Genomic DNA, 16584 nt, shown 5'->3' with positions numbered 1-16584 from the left:
TGCTTTTGTGATGTTTAAAGATTAATTTATTTTCCGATAGTCAGTATGTAGTTAATGCTATAGTATCCCTTGAAGATGCTGGTAGGATTCCCCCTTCCTCTACTGTTTTCTCTTTGTTTTCCAATATACAAAGTCTAATCTGGGACAGAAAAGATCCATTCTTTATAGGACATATCAGGGCACATACAGGATTGCCTGGAACCCTTAGTTTGGGCAATGATTTAGCAGATAAATCTACACATGACATACATATTTTCTCCACAATAGAAGAAGCTATAAATTTTCATAAAAGGTTCCATATCAATGCTAATACTTTACAAAAGCGTTTTAAAATAACTAAGGAACAAGCCAGACATATAATAAAACAATGTCAAAATTGTGTGACCTTTTTACCACAAGTTAATCTTGGAGTCAAACCTAGAGGATTGATACCTAACCATATTTGGCAGATGGACATCACACACTTGCCAGAATTTGGAAAATTAAAATATTTGCATGTTACAGTTGATACTTCTTCCGGATTTTTAATGGGCTCCCTTCATGCCAGAGAAAAAACTAAAGATATTATAGCTCATTGCTTACAAAATTTTGCCACTGTGGGCGTTCCAAAACAGCTAAAAACAGATAATGGTCCTGGTTATGCTTCTACCTCTTTTAAACAATTTTGCTCATCATTTGGCATTACTCATATAACAGGAATCCCATGCAATCCACAGGGGCAAGGCATAGTTGAAAGAGCTCATCAAACTATTAAAATGTACTTATTAAAGCAAAAAAGAGGGAATTGGAAAGGGGTATATATCCCCCAAAGATAAACTTAAAATAACCCTTTTTACTCTAAACTTTTTAAATTTGGATTCATCAGGGCTTAGTGCTGCGGAAAGACATATTTATCCAAAAAATGTACATAAGCCTAAGGTACTTTGGAAGGATATTCTAACAGGACAATGGAAAGGTCCTGACCCAGTGATTGTCTGGAGTCGTGGTTCTGTTTGTGTGTTTCCACAGGGAGAACAGCAACCGATTTGGATTCCAGAGAGACTAACCAAAGCGATTTCTACAGACCAAAAAGAAGATGATTTGACTCAAATCCATAACAGCTGATATCCAGAGCTCCAGCTTGGCTATTCTTACATCTGCTACAGTGATTAACCAGGATGCTTTTTTCAATATCTATTTTATTATTGCCTTTTCCCACATCATAAAGTTCTATTTTATTTTTGAGCTCATACAGACCTAGGTTAATGTTTTTCTGATCAGTTTTATTTTTTGACTGTGGAGTTTTTAAACATTGCAATGGAGATTTCACCTATGTAAAGCTACAAGGCCTTTACTATTGTCTTATGTGTTGTATGTTATGTGTGCACACTTCTGTTTTGTGTTGTATGTCTGTATGTGCATATGTCCATATATCATATATGAGGAGCGCTCATGAAAAAATGATCCAAATATTTTTTTATTATTCATGTGATTTAAATGGTTTAATTTTAATTGGGTAAACAGCTGTTGAGGATTGTTTTAATATGTGAACAAATAAGGAAATTAACAGATCTGTTTGTTAACTTTCACCTTTCCTTCTCATTATATTTAATAATTCTGTTCAGAATAATGTAAATTGTTCAGAAAATTGTTTTCTTAGTGCCTGTTGGAATGTTACATAATTTTTTTTTAGCCATCATTGTCAGAATTCCTACCTTCATCCCAGTGCTGGTGAAGACAAAGATAAAACCAAACTACAGCTTCTTTGATAGCTATCACAGTAAACTGTATAAACTGATGCATCAATGAATAATAACTCAACAAGTAATGCTCAATCAAGGAGTCGGTTTATTTTGGGAGGAAATGGACATATTGATAGATTCCTCCGCTTTGAACTGCTTGCAGAACTTGCCTGGACTATGTACCACTTGTATGCATTGTGAACTACCTGTTGATGCAGCAAATTGTGGTAGTGCTGGCGTATCTTTGCTGATGTGTCACCAGTGATGCAATTTTTCCAAAGGAGCCATCAATTGGCTTTGTGTCATGGCATTTCTGTATCCTCCTCCCTTTTACTAGTGATGGTCTAAATTTGGGGGCCAATAGAGGTGAGGCAAATAACCTCACCCCCCAATGTCACCAAGGCCAAATTTGGGGTCCAACAGAGGTGAGGCAAAGAACTTCACCCCCCACTGGTGCATAGGCCTATCCACAAGTATGGCTGTATGCTGGACTGGTAGTCAGTGACGGGTATGATCCAATTGCAGTGGTACCAACCTAAGACAGGAGGCTGACGCCTAGAGGTCAGTTCATCCGATGACGGGTAAGGACCATATATTGAATTGGACTGCCTAACAGACACGGTCCCTAAGCCACATTGTTTGTTGCTTAATTAAACAGAAGGGGGGAGATGCTGAGAGCCATAGCCAAGTAGGAATGATGCATGGCATTTTTGGTTGAAAGGTGAAGCCAGCAAGCCATTGAGATGATATGATTATGTTAAGATCTGCATTCAAATGGATATTAGACCCCTGCTGTCCACCTCAGCCTGCTACTTTGGAGCTCTAGTGGGACTCCTGGAGAGTTCCCATTGGTTGGGGAAGTGTGGTAGGAGGGATTTCCAGAGGAGGGATTTATCTGTTGGTGTAGTGTGGCCTGGGAGAAGGCCTCGTGGGTAGTTCGGCATATTTCCCGGGAGAGTGTGTGGCATTGGGGGGAGTTTCTGAAATAAAGTTTGTTCCTGCTTGAGTGGCTTATGATTTTGTGCCCAGCCAGATTGCAGCACATTCTGTTCCACTTATTTTCTTTTACATAATTAGTATGTACCGAGGATCTTTTTTTTCCAATCAATAATCCACTATTCTAATTATTTTGGTATACAAATTGCCCTTCAAGTTGGCTTCTGACTTAACTTTTCATGCACTTTTTTCTTCTCTGATGGAACATGTTTTAAGACTCTATTATGCCCACCTTTCCTCTCTTCTTATATCAGCTAGTTATTTACTTCTTTATCTGAGTACCCTTGGTTGAAGAATGATACCAGAAAACAAGATTTAGTTTTTGGATATACTGATATAGAATTATCCTTTTCTAAGCTCTTCCGACAGATAAAGTTGAGAAACATTGCATATATACACCCACATAATGCACATATGCATACACAAAACTTATGCATCTATCTATCCTCTATCTATTTTAGAAATCATGAGTTTATACCAATATTACCAAATCTAATTCATCTCCACAAGATTCTTTCTTCCTTTTCTCCTTTATATATTTGTAGGTTGTTCTTTCCTAGTGAATATTCTAGATCTTATAATTTGAACATAGGATAAAATATTTAAAATAGTTTTAACATTGACCAATACTCTATTTTAACTTCTAAAATCCTAAATCTACTAAAAAATATTTTCTCCAACATGGCCAAAGATTAATATAGTAAAGAGTCCTATTCTGTGTTTATAAATTACTTGGATTATTGTTTTTTGTTTCTCTCCTTTAGTATTTTTATAATATAACTCATGCAGGTAACTCTGTAAGTATGATTTGATCAGATAAGCAGATAAGTATATCTATTAGGATTTGACCTTCTGTAATTCTGGTTGCAGGTTAAACCATATATAGGAGGCTATTTCTACCTGGCATTATAGGCTGAGGTTGATAGGAATGCTGATCTAAGGTGGTAGAAAACAACAACAAAAAAAAATCTAAAATCTCTGAGGCTTAGGTGTAACCCATACAATTGAACTTTGCAGATTAAGCTCCTAAAATATCCAAGTTACCAGTTTCACTACTGGGAATGTCCCACATCTTGAAGGTAAAAGCCCATTGAACCAAGAGGTAGAAAAACTAAAGCCAAAACTGGAGGAGTGTTGCCCTAGTTACTGACACATTGCCAATCAGAAGCAGCAGATGAATAACATGCATGATCTGCAGCAGCATCACAGGCCTGGCATTGATTTCCTGAGCATCAAAGACCATAACCACTCCTTTACAGGTGCCCTTTCATTTCCGTTGGCAAAGTTTCTACGATCCAAGTGAGCCCAGACCTATCCATAAGTTGTAAGTTGTCTCCTTAATATCCATGCGGAAACTTTAAGTGGTGGGAACTAGTGGGAGAACCTCTGGACCTGAGGATGTGCCCTTGAAGAGGATAGTAGGACCTCAGCCCTTTCGTCTTTTTGTTTCTTGGCCACCATAGAGCACTTAGCTCTGCCCCATGCTTTGTCATGGTCTGCTGCCTAAACATAGGCCCCCAAGCAATGGGACCCACCAACCATGGACTGAAACCTACAAAATTGTGAGAAAAAGTAAACCTTTCTTCTTTATATGTTGATCACCTCTGGTATGTGTTACAGTAGCAGAATTTTGAGTGTCACACCTTGGAAAGGGATTCTGAGAAATATATGTCCAATTTCACTAACTTCACACCAAACAAATTTACCACGATAACCCTTGTTAATTTTTCATCCGCAAAGTATGACCACATTTAACTTTCAAAAAGGTCTAGTTAAAAATATGTGCTTCTGCCTAACTTCAGGCAATTACTCCTTATATGGAAAACATGTCCAAATCCTCTTCACAAATCAGGATTTGTACATTTTTCCTTGGTGTTCATTTCTCTTCTGAGTTGCATTCCTCCTTTGACATTTTGAGACTTTAATAAGGAAATATACCATAAATACTACTAACATGTAATGTGTCCCATGGTGGGGGAATGGGAAAAAAGTATATGCACAAATATTAACATTGCAAACACAAAATGAATACTTATAGCTGTTATAGTCCTTGTCTACAGCTGGTCACATGGCTATAGTTTTTACTGAAACTGTGTTTTCCAACAATACATTCCATATGCTCTCTGTTCTTAGCAAGCTACTTTGTGAGTGGTAATTTTTTTATGTTGTTGTTACTAGGGTTGAACCCAAGGTTCTTAATTATTGATACACATCTCCAGGTTTTTATATGTTTTATTTTGAGATTAAGTTGCTAAGTTGATCAGGGTCTCACTAAGTTGCTGAGGCTGGCTTTGAACTCATGATCTTCCTATCTTGGTCTCCCAAGTTGCTGGGATTATAGGAGTGTGCCATTGAACCCAGCCATGGGTGATGGCTTTGAATAATGGGTTGGAAAAACAAATGTTCATTGCTGAAAAACCTGGAACATTAGCAGCTCCATTGATAATGACTTATTCTACTTTTTCACTAATTTTAATCATTGAATATATGAATATTAGGGACTGTTTCAGGAGTCTCCTGTATTCCAGATATGTACCTATTTTTATATCCCTATTGTGTAAGATGAGTCCAGTTTCTACTTAATAATCAGAATCACACACTTTAGGCAGAATGAGTAACCCCTGTCTTTGCCCTATAATGCACCAATATAAGGAGCCCAAGGTAGAATGACGGTAGTTTGAACTTCCACTCAATTAGAACAATTATTGGGTCTTCTTTTTAAAATTTATTTATTTATTTATATATTTTTACATGAGCTGTTGTTGTTGTTATTATTATTATTATTATTTGAATTACAATTCTTAATGCACCTTTATACCACAATTTCTCTCCCCCTACCCTTGGGAAACAAGAATTTATGATCAACAGGATCTAAAGTAACTGAATGGGAAACCAAATTTTGAACAGTAGATAAACAATTAAAAAAGAAAAGCCATTCCCATTCCTATTTGATGCCCATGTTTTAAACCTTGGCATTGTAAGAAAAAACCACAACATATTGGTTACTGTTGTAGATTTTTCTTAAGAAAATAGAAAGGTCCTGCAGTGACCTCAAAGGGTAAAAATGTGTTGCTGTAAGATATTGCCACATAACCTATAGTTATTGCTATAAAGTGTTTTCATCAGCAGGTACTATAATTAACTCTTAAGAAGTCCACAATTCTATTTTTAGATTATGTACAGTGTTATTGTGTTTCTCAAAGTCAAAACAATACAAAACAATCACATTCATCATTACTTCCTCTTATATTCTATCAATCCATCACTCTCGCTTCATCTGCTCAAGTGATAAACTTCACTGTATATTGATGGATTTTCTGGGGTATTTATGACAGGATAAGCAGATATGTGTACATTTTCTTCTTCCTTGTTTGTCCTTTGTAAAAAGAATAGCATTACATATAATATATGCATACGTACGTATGCATAAACTTTCATAAATGCATATATACCATATGCATATATATATTCTTTTTTCTTTGCTTTGTGGAACTGAACAACAGTATTGTCTAGAAATGGCTCCATATGCATTCATAGAGATCCTCCTATTTTTCTTTTCTTCTTTTGAAATAGCAGCATATGAAGTCATTGTGTACATATAACATTATATATTTAACCCATTCTCTATGGTTATATATTTAGGTAGCTTCAATATATTACAGTTATAAGAATACTACTATGAATAATCTTGTCTTTGTGAATTTTAATAATGTTGGAAGTATGTCTTTAGGACACATTCCTAGATGTAGAACTTCTGCATTTAAAGATAAACATAAATGCAATTTTCTTAGATTTAACCAAATTCCTCTTCACTGGGATTGGGTCATTTTGCATTATCACAAAGTATGTGAGTAGCTCTTTGCCACATTCTGGCTGATATCTATGTTGTTGAGTATTTGGAATTTTGCCCATTTCATAATTGGGAAATTATAACCCCACATGTTATTACTTTTCAGTCCTCTTACCATGAATTAAATTAAACACATTTTCATTGTTTTTTTAATATTCTTAGAATCATATTAATTTTACATATTTGCTTCTATACGATTCTTGGACTGTTTCCCTTATTCCTGTGGTATCTGTGGCAAATATTTTCGCATATATTTTTGTCATATGCCTTTTGATTTTGCTATACAGTTGTTCTCCATGAAATATGTGCATATGTTCCTCTAAATCTTGTCAAAAGATAAAAATAATAATACTTACAAAATAAAGTATTTACTTTTTTTAAAAAATAAAAATCTTTACTTTTTAAAAAATGAATATCTTTACTTTTTATTATATTTTAAGTTTCAGTCTGTTTTAAGTTTTCTTTATATCAAGTTTAAACAGGAATTCAGTCTAAATTTCTTCTAATACTTAAATACATTCTTTACAAAATATTTTGGTCTTTGGTTCATTTGCAGTTTACTCTTGTGTATGCCATGAATATTTGCTTTAATTTTACCTTTCTTCACAATAGCCAAAACAGGTGAACAACAATTATTTATTATAGCAAGCAAACAACAAAAATATTGAGTCACAATTTTACCTTTCACACATATGAGATATCTGTGAGTAGTTTTCCCATTTCTCTACTTTCTCAATGGTTTCATTCATTTCTATGTCCTTCTGTGTGCCAGAACACTCTTAATTATAGCAGCTATATGGTTTGCTTTGGGGTTTTGTGCAGCTAGTTCCCTATCTATACTCCACAGTTTTACCTTGATATCCTTATATGTCAACTGTTATAGCCCCATTAAAAAAAGCTTTTTGGAATTTTTGCTGGGATTTACTCAAACTTATATTCACTTAGGGACTGCTAACATCTTGGTAATGTTGAAATGGCCCAAAGAAGACATTGGAGTCCTACCATTTATGCAACTCTACTTCTCTTTCCGAAGTGTTTTAAAGTCTTCTCCATAAAAATTTTGTTCATTTTAGTTAAACCTATTCCCTTTTTTACCTTTCAAATTTCTACTGAAAATACAACTTTTAATTGAATAGATAATAATCACTACCTATTTGTAGAATTTCTGGAGGCTATATATATATTTATGTTTTGTGTGTGTGTGTGAGTGTGTGTACTTTAACACAAAAACGTTCTTCTATTTAGAATACAGTTTTATTTTCAAAAACTCACAACGCATTAGGATGTCTGATAATATAAAAACATGACTGATGCCATCTCTATGTATGAGATTAAACACTTTCCAAACCTCATTGTTCCCCTATAAAAATTAGGTGTAATAATACATTTCTAGGACAGTTTAAGAGTTAGAGCTATTCTAAGCAAGGGGTTAAGCAACAGGGGGCATTCAGTAAACGTTTGTAAATATTTGTTATATACAGTTCATAAAAGGGAAAATTGATTTTTTAGTAAACATCTCTTTTACCTAAGGATTGGAAAATACCATGCTTTGTTTAAAAAAGGGGCTATTGGTAGAGATATTGTGAGATGCATATTTAGCATTTTTCCTACTGTCATTTGTTTTTAATGGGAGAAGTCATATGGCAAAGGCAAAGATGCTGATGTAGAAAAAACTCATATTATTCTTTTGAGAGGGACTTTCAGGGGAATAGTCATAGTATTGCAGATTTCTTTCTGGCTGTAATCTCCTGATTTCCCTTTTCTTTGAGCATTTAATTTAGGAAACTCTAGTTATAAGTTTGTTCTCTGAGCCATTGAGATAGAAATATTCTATGACATGGAAATATCTTTTCGAGAACGTCAGGGTTGTTCGTCTTAAATATGACCATTAAAGGATATGGTGCTCTCTTTTCCCAGGTTCCATGGGACGCTTGGTGCCTGATGTCCATCAGTGACAACCAGCAAACGCTGGTGACTAATCACATGGACTAACACTCCTCTCCTACCCCATGGACTGTCCCCAGCCTCCTCTAACCTCCAGTATCCTTCAGTGCTCTGCCACAAGTTCATCTCAGCACTTACAAACTTTCCTACCTTTCTTGCAAGGGACTTGAGTTCAGCCTTTCAAGTATTCCTTGCTTGTTTAACTCCATCTGCTACAATTTTCCTTTGACAGAAGCCTTAAATATCAGTTTGCAATGCAAATTTACAATTTAGTTTTATTGATGCTAAGGCTAAGGTGTATAACACTCTCCCAGAACAATTACACTTTTATGAAAGCCCCAGGGGTAGTTAACTATGTGGGCAAGGAGAAAAACATCAGTTTCAAATTTATATGTAAAAACTAATTTGGTTTGACAGCTCATAAAAAACAGCCAGTGACTCTTTGGACCTAACATTTTTTTTTTTTTTTGTCACTCTATCAAAAGAAAAGAGTTGGACAGAAATATTGAAAGATACTAAATAGGACACTATCATTGTGTTGCAACTTGATTTTTTCCCCTCAAAATTTATTGTAATTGGCTTCTTAACTGTCATCCTATATTTAAACATCTTTGTTGGTGTTGTAGTAACACACCTCTGTGCCTAAGGATTAATTCTCTGGGTTGCCTTCATTATCAGTTTCTCCTCTGTTTTATCATATTTTTTTCATCTTTGGTTTGTCTATTTAATCACTTTGTCAAACTTTCATATTTATAACAAATGGCTTTTACTTTTCTTACCAGTGGCTAATTTTTTTACTTCATGTATTTGAGAAGTAGAAGTAATACATATTATGAAAAAATAAGATATACAATGAATATGAATAGGGAATACAATGAATAAGACATACTTTCTGTTCTAAATTTTCTGATAATCAAGTGAGAAGTAAATAAATGCAATAATAATATAGTACAGACTGGGAATGTCAGTCAGTAGTAGAGCAAATGCTTAGCATGTGCAAGGCCATGGGTTTGAGTTCCAACATCCTGGGGAGAGTAGATTTTGCCGATTTACTTTAGCTGGATTATGGGAAAAAAAACACATTGAATAAATAATCTCATCCCAGCCTTGATTGTGGTAAGGGTGAATGGGGGCGGGTAGTAGATATGAGTGGATGAATGAGAATACACATTTTTGATGGTGAGTTTAAAGTTGACCCTGAATCTGAAAAAGCTGGTAAGGTATTTTGTACTTCGAAACAACTGGCATAATCCTATTTAGGATTTAAAAAATATATCTGGCTTAAATATGGAAAATGATTTGAGATTTTATTTGAGGTTTTATAAAACTCTAAATTTACCTTAATTATTATTGAGCACCTCTATTACTCTGGCTACATAATATCAACATCACCACTAGGAAGTGAAAATGTTTGAGCAAACTAATAATTATATTGTCTTGTTATTATATATTATTATATTTCTATATTGAAAAAATCTCAAAAGTTATAAATGTGTTCTAGCCAAAATCATCCAGGGATAATGATTTTAGTAATGTGCCCAAAGTTAAGCAAAGTATTTTGTAGTGACAATGCACTATATTTGGTTTACTACAGTGAATATTTTACACTTAAAATTAAAAGAAAATCAAACCTATTTCACTCACAAATCTTTTTCTGAAGGGGATTTTATTTTTTTAATGGGAATTGAGAAATATATTTGTTTTGCATTGCAGTACAGAGAAAGTGAAAGTTGGTCAATGAGGCAATTCATGTTTGAAATTGATTCAGCAAAAGCAGGAGCCCAGAGCGGGGATGAGGAGATGGTAGGTATGAAAACATACTTGCCTGTGGATTGGTTGCAACCTTGGGGAGATATTTGGACTTTTTAGATTCTAGAGCAAAGCTTTCTGATTTTAAGGTGCCATAGCCCAGACACCTGTCTTATATTGTTTAAGTACTTCATAGTTTGTATTTTTCAAGTATTAAAATGTTGACCCTTATAATAATCCTGTTGCATAGTTGGGGCAATATTATTGTTGCTTTACATAATTAATTTTTAACCCTGGTATAAAATATTTTTAATGAGCTATGGATCTGATTCCAAAATTTATATACTCTTATTTTTCAGTTGAGCAAGTGCTTAAAGCTAGTATCACAATGTAACTATTTCCTCTCCCTTAAACAACGTATTACTTCCACAGAGGAGTACAAAAAGCTTGATACAATAACATTTGTGATTGTCATTTATTATATTCAAGTACATCTATATAGTGTAGGAGTTGATGGTTAGAAAAATGAGTCCATACTGTATTCTATTAGAGTATAGATACCTTTCATTTGTCATTTTAGATCTACCCTTATCCACTTTCCACCCTGCTCTGTGGTCTCTGATATAAGCTGATCCACATAGCTTGCTTAATGGTGCCCTTGCCCTCTGGCTCCCCGTTGACTTAGATCAATAGGAGACACTTGCAAAAGCTCAGAGGATAGGAGGATGAAGCCTGGCTATATACTCCACTGGCTCCTTTTTACTAAGTTACCATGAGTTAAATGCATCCCTGTGTGATTTCTCTGAGCTCTGATAACTACTTCATCCTTTCAGCACTAGGGGGAGTGAGGTTTCCTACTACAGCTAATCTGAGTAAATATATTTTTCCTTATTTCTTTTCTCAAAAATTTTCCACATTTTTATAAATTGATCCATTATTTAAGTCTTTTCAACTGATCTGGTTTGAATATTTCTGATCCAAATTACCATTTTATTGAAGGAGCATATGGAAATTGTTGCACTAGTGTCAAGGATGTTGTAGTAGGAGGCAGAATGCATAGTGTTTAGGAGAGGAAAGACTGGGAAACCAGCAGCCTCATTTCAAGCCCAGCTCTCTGCTACCCACTATGTGGTGTTCAATGTTTTTCTTATTGCAACAGTCCCTAGATTTCTTAATTTATGCATGCATATTGTAACAAGCATTAGAGCACTATACAAAAATATAATCAGTATTACAAATGTGAGCTACACACATGATTTTATGTTTTTAGTAGTCATTTCAAAAAGAGCAAAAGAAACAGGCAAAATTAATGTTTACCCAATATAAATGTTTATTCAACTAAATTTATTCAAAATATTATCATTTCAACATATAATCAGTATAAAAATGATTCAGGATGTATTTTTAGATTTTTTTAACATAGAAGTTACCTAAAGTCTAGTGTAGAGTTGTACCAGTACACCATTATACTTATAGCACTTCACATTGTGGCGTAGCCACATTTCAGAATCTGAAGGGTCACACCTGGCTGGTGGTTCTATTATTGACCTTCACAAGTTTATTCATTCTTTTAACCTACACCTATTTAAACAACCAACTTGATTAACTACTTCTCTTTATTCTTTCTGTTGAAAAAATTATGCTTACAGCGTCTGAATTTCCAGACTCACAAACAATATTTTTATACATCCATGGATAACTGCTCCCACTGGCTGAACTGCAGGCTAATGTAGAATCAATTGGAAGTTTTCAAACATATTTATGCTAATTATATGCAGTTGCAATAATTTAATCTGTTTATAATCCAATGAAATATCAGTAGGGAAACAAATAGAGTTATTTCCACAAAATTAGGTTAAATATCACTGGAGTTAAGTGGTTGAGTACTTGTCTAGTACATGTAAAGCCCTGGGTTGGATCCTGAGTATATAAAAACAGTGTATCTATATATTAGGCTAAATGTTTAGCATAGATGCTTTGGAAAGAAGAGATACTATTTTTTTAAAAAAAATAGATGTTGTAGTGAGAGATAAAAAAGTGTAGGACAATAATCAAAAGCTAGAAAGATTTTATATTCAGGCCACTTGGTGAGTGAAGGTAACTTTTAGTCAAAGATAATGAATCTGAATATCACAGAGCAAACTTATGAGTGTGCTTAATTTTTAAAAAAAGTATAAAACTTCAAAATAAGAATGTACAATAAAAATCTTGACATTGAATCCACAAACTAATAAAAACATTTTCTATGTATAAAGGTTAAAATAAAGTGCTTAGACTTCATTTGTAACATTTTAATGATTCTTCATTTCAACTATTTTTGATGAACTGAACAGAGTTCTTCTACAGCAAGCCTCATGAGGGCAGGTGTCAGGTTTGTTTTGTTTGATGGTATATTCTTAGGGCTAGAATGGTGTTTGGCTCAAAGTAGATGTTCAACAAATGTTTGTTGACAGATTGAGTGACTCATTATTTCCATATGGCACCTCCTACCATGCAAGCCGGTTGGTTTTTCAGTTTATAGTCTGCTGTCAAATTTTTAAAAACATTGATATTGTTTTATTTACAACTGACATAATTTTATGGCCTTTTTTTCCCCCTAAATGAAACATTTCTAGTCATCCAGCAGGAGAAAACTCATGCAGAATTTAACTCAGTAAATTTAGATGTGATGTTTTATTAGAACAATGCCTTGCTGAGGGAAATGGAAGAGAGTAAATACAATTTGGTCTATCTTTCCCTGAGAAGGTCAAAAAAACTTGGTTTTCATATGTTGTGGGGAGCTGTGAATAAATATCTAACAAGGCTCATCTGGATTCTCAATCTGTTCATCAAAACACCTAAATTCATTTTCTTCCTAAACACTCCTATTCACAGACATTGGCTATAGCTGTACACATCAACTAACTTGCAAAATTTTCTGGAAATAGCCAGCAAATATGTAAATCGTTACTGAATTTACCCCCACTAGCCTACACGGATGGTGATTTAGTCACAGCATAACTAAAGAGATGTAAAATGTTTAAGTTAGAAATAGGATCCTTCTTGAGAGACTCACCCATATATAATCAATTTTTTTTCATAGCTCCCAAAATATGTCATTTCTAAGGTAAACTTTTAATTAAAGTTTTGCATATATGAAAATGCATATATCAAAAGCAGACAGCTTGATGAATTTTCTGAAAGTGAATGCTCTGTAAATAGTACCAAGGTAAAGACAGTAAATTACCAGCCGCTCAGAAGCTTCTCTTGTTTGTGTCTTCTTCCAGTTACCACCTTTCCAATAGTAATTAATATCCTGACTTGGTCAGTACAGATTCTTCTACCTGTATGTAAACTTTATGTAAATACAATGACTCAGCATGAAGTCTATTGTGTATGACTTCTTTGATTCCATAAATGTTTTTGAGATTCATTCAAGTATGTGGCTGTAGTTTGTTTATTCTCATTGATGGATGTTATTTCCTCCTGTAAATATACTACAATTTCTTCATCTGCTGTAGTATTGCTGGATATTTGGATTGTGCTCAGGTTTTAGAAGTTATGGACATCATTGCTCTGAACATTCTTGCACATGTCTTTTGGTGAACAGAAGAGCACCTGTCTTTTGGGAGTGGGGATTCTAGGCCACAAGATGTGCTGTCAAAGTCCACACTGCAGTACAAAGTCTTCAGGACTGACTCTCTTTACATAAAGCAAAAGAAAGGTTTTGATATTAGGAATTACAAATAGTTGGTCATATTTAATATTATATATACACATATATTTGCTAATTTCAAATTAAGGTTCTTTTTCCATTTTTTACTGGTGCATTATAGTTGTACATAATGACAGGATTTATTGTAACATATTCCTACCTGATTAAATTCTTTAATTTACTTCTCATAATGAAAAAAAAAATGTGAGCTAATCACTAACACTTCATGTGTTTTGTTTTCTAATTTAATGTTGCTTTAATTTTTAAAAGAATAGAGTAACATTTACTAATAAAATTCATATTAACATTAGGAATATATTATGAATATAATTTATGTCATAAATATGTCAGGACTTATATTTGTGGTAATAGAATTGTGAATTTTATTTTGCCTTTTGACCATATGTGGTCAAAGACACCATCTTGTCAAATTTGTTTTATATTATTTAGAAATAGACTTTCTCACTTCAGAGAAAACATGAAATGTTTGTTCAGCTGTTTCATTGCATATGCACACACACACAAACACACACACAGTTTGCTCTCAACAACATTTTAAAATTTCTTGTACCTAAAGTTGTTTCTATGCATATGTGTAGTTTAGAAATTCTCAGTGATATTTTAAAAATCTCTGTGAAATATACCGTAGACAACATTGTTTTGTTTTGTTTGTAGTCCTAGGGATTGAATCCAGAGGTGCTCTACCACTGAGTCACATCCGCACTTTTTAATTTTTGAGTCATAGTCTCACTGAGTTGCCCAGGCTGGTCTCAAACTTGTGATCCTCCTGCCTTAGTCTCCTGAGTTGCTGGGATTACAGGAGTTCACAACTCTGCCTAGGGACAACCTTGTCCTAAAAACACTCTCAAGAAAGAGTGTGAAACTTAATTTGAAATATATTTATATTTTATTAGTTAAAGCACAACCATCCTAAAGCTTTTAAAAAATATTTGTATTTGTTCTTAGTTATACATGATAGTGTATAATGTATACTATATATATTTTATACATGGTTGTACATGATGTAGAATTACATTGGTTGTGTAATTACATAAGCACCATAAGATAGTAGTGTCCTATTCATTCTATCCTTCCAATTTCCATTTCTCCTCCCTTCTCTGCATTCCCCTTTGTCTAATCCAAAGTATTCCTATTCTTCCCTATCCCTACCCCTACTGTGAATTAGCATTCACATATCAGAGAAAACATTGGGCCTTTGGTTTTAAGGATCCACTTATTTCACTTAGCATATTCTTGAGTTCTATCCATTTACCCAGTAAATGCCATAATTGCATTCTTCTCTATGGCTGAGTAATATTCCATTTTGTATATATACCACATTTTCCTTATCCATTCAGCAGTTGAAGGGCACCTAGGTTGGTTCCATAGCTTAGCTACTGTGAATTGAGCTACTATAAATACTGATGTGGCCACATCACTGTAGTACACTGATTTTAAGTCCTTTGGGTATAAATTGAGGAGTGGGATAACTAGGTGAAATGGTGTTTCCATTCCAGGTTTTCTGAGGAATCTTCATACTGCTTTCCAGAGTGGTTGCACCAATTTGCTGCCCTAAGAACAACGTGTGAGTGTAACTTTTCCCCTACATCCTTGCCAAAATTTATTGGTGCTTGTATTCTTTCTTTTTGTTATAATTTTTAAAAATATTTTTAAGTTGTAGATGGGCACATAATATCTTTATTTATTTTTATATGGTGCTGAGGATCTAACCCAGTGCCTCACACATGCAAGGGAAGTGTTCGACCACTGAGCTATAGCCCAGCCCCACTTGTGTTTTTGATAATTGACATTCTAACTAGAATGAGATGATGTCTCAGTGTATTTTTGATTTTCTTTTTTTTAAAATTTTTTTTTATTGGTTGTTCAAAACATTATAAAGCTATTGACATATCATATTTCATACAATAGATTCAAGTTGGTTATGAACTCCCAATTTTACCCCAAATACAGATTGCAGAATCACATCGGTTACACATCCACATTTTTACATAATGCCCTATTAGTAACTGTTGTATTCTGCTACCTTTACTATCCTCTACTATCCCCCCTCCCTCCCCTCCCATCTTCTCTCACTACCCCATCCACTGTAAATCATTTCTCTCCTTGTTTATTTTCCCATTCCTCTCACAACCTCTTATATGTAATTTTGTATAATAATGAGGGTCTCCCTCCATTACCATGCAATTTCCCTTTCTCTCCCTTTCCATCCCACCTCATGTATCTGTTTAATGTTAATCTTTTCTTCCTGCTCTTCCTCCCTGCTCTGTTCTTAGTTGCTCTCATTATATCAAAGAAGACATTTGGTATTTGTTTTTTAGGGATTGGCTAGCTTCACTAAGCATGATCTGCTCTAGTGCCATCCATTTCCCTGCAAATTCTATGATTTTGTCATTTTTTTAGTGCTGCGTAGTACTCCATGGTGTATAAATGCCACATTTTTCTTATCCTTTCATCTATTGAAGGGCATCTGGGTTGGTTCCACAGTCTAGCAATTGTGAATTGTGCTGCTATGAACATTGATGTAGCAGTATCCCTGTAGTACGCTCTTTTAAGGTCTTCAGGGAATAGTCCAAGAAGGGCAATAGCTGGGTCAAATGGTGGTTCCATTC

This window comes from Marmota marmota, unplaced genomic scaffold, assembly GCF_001458135.2.
Source record: "Marmota marmota marmota unplaced genomic scaffold, marMar, whole genome shotgun sequence".
Classification (NCBI taxonomy): domain Eukaryota; kingdom Metazoa; phylum Chordata; class Mammalia; order Rodentia; family Sciuridae; genus Marmota; species Marmota marmota.
The sequence above is the reverse complement of the archived record's forward strand: the minus strand, read 5'-3'. Positions refer to the sequence as shown.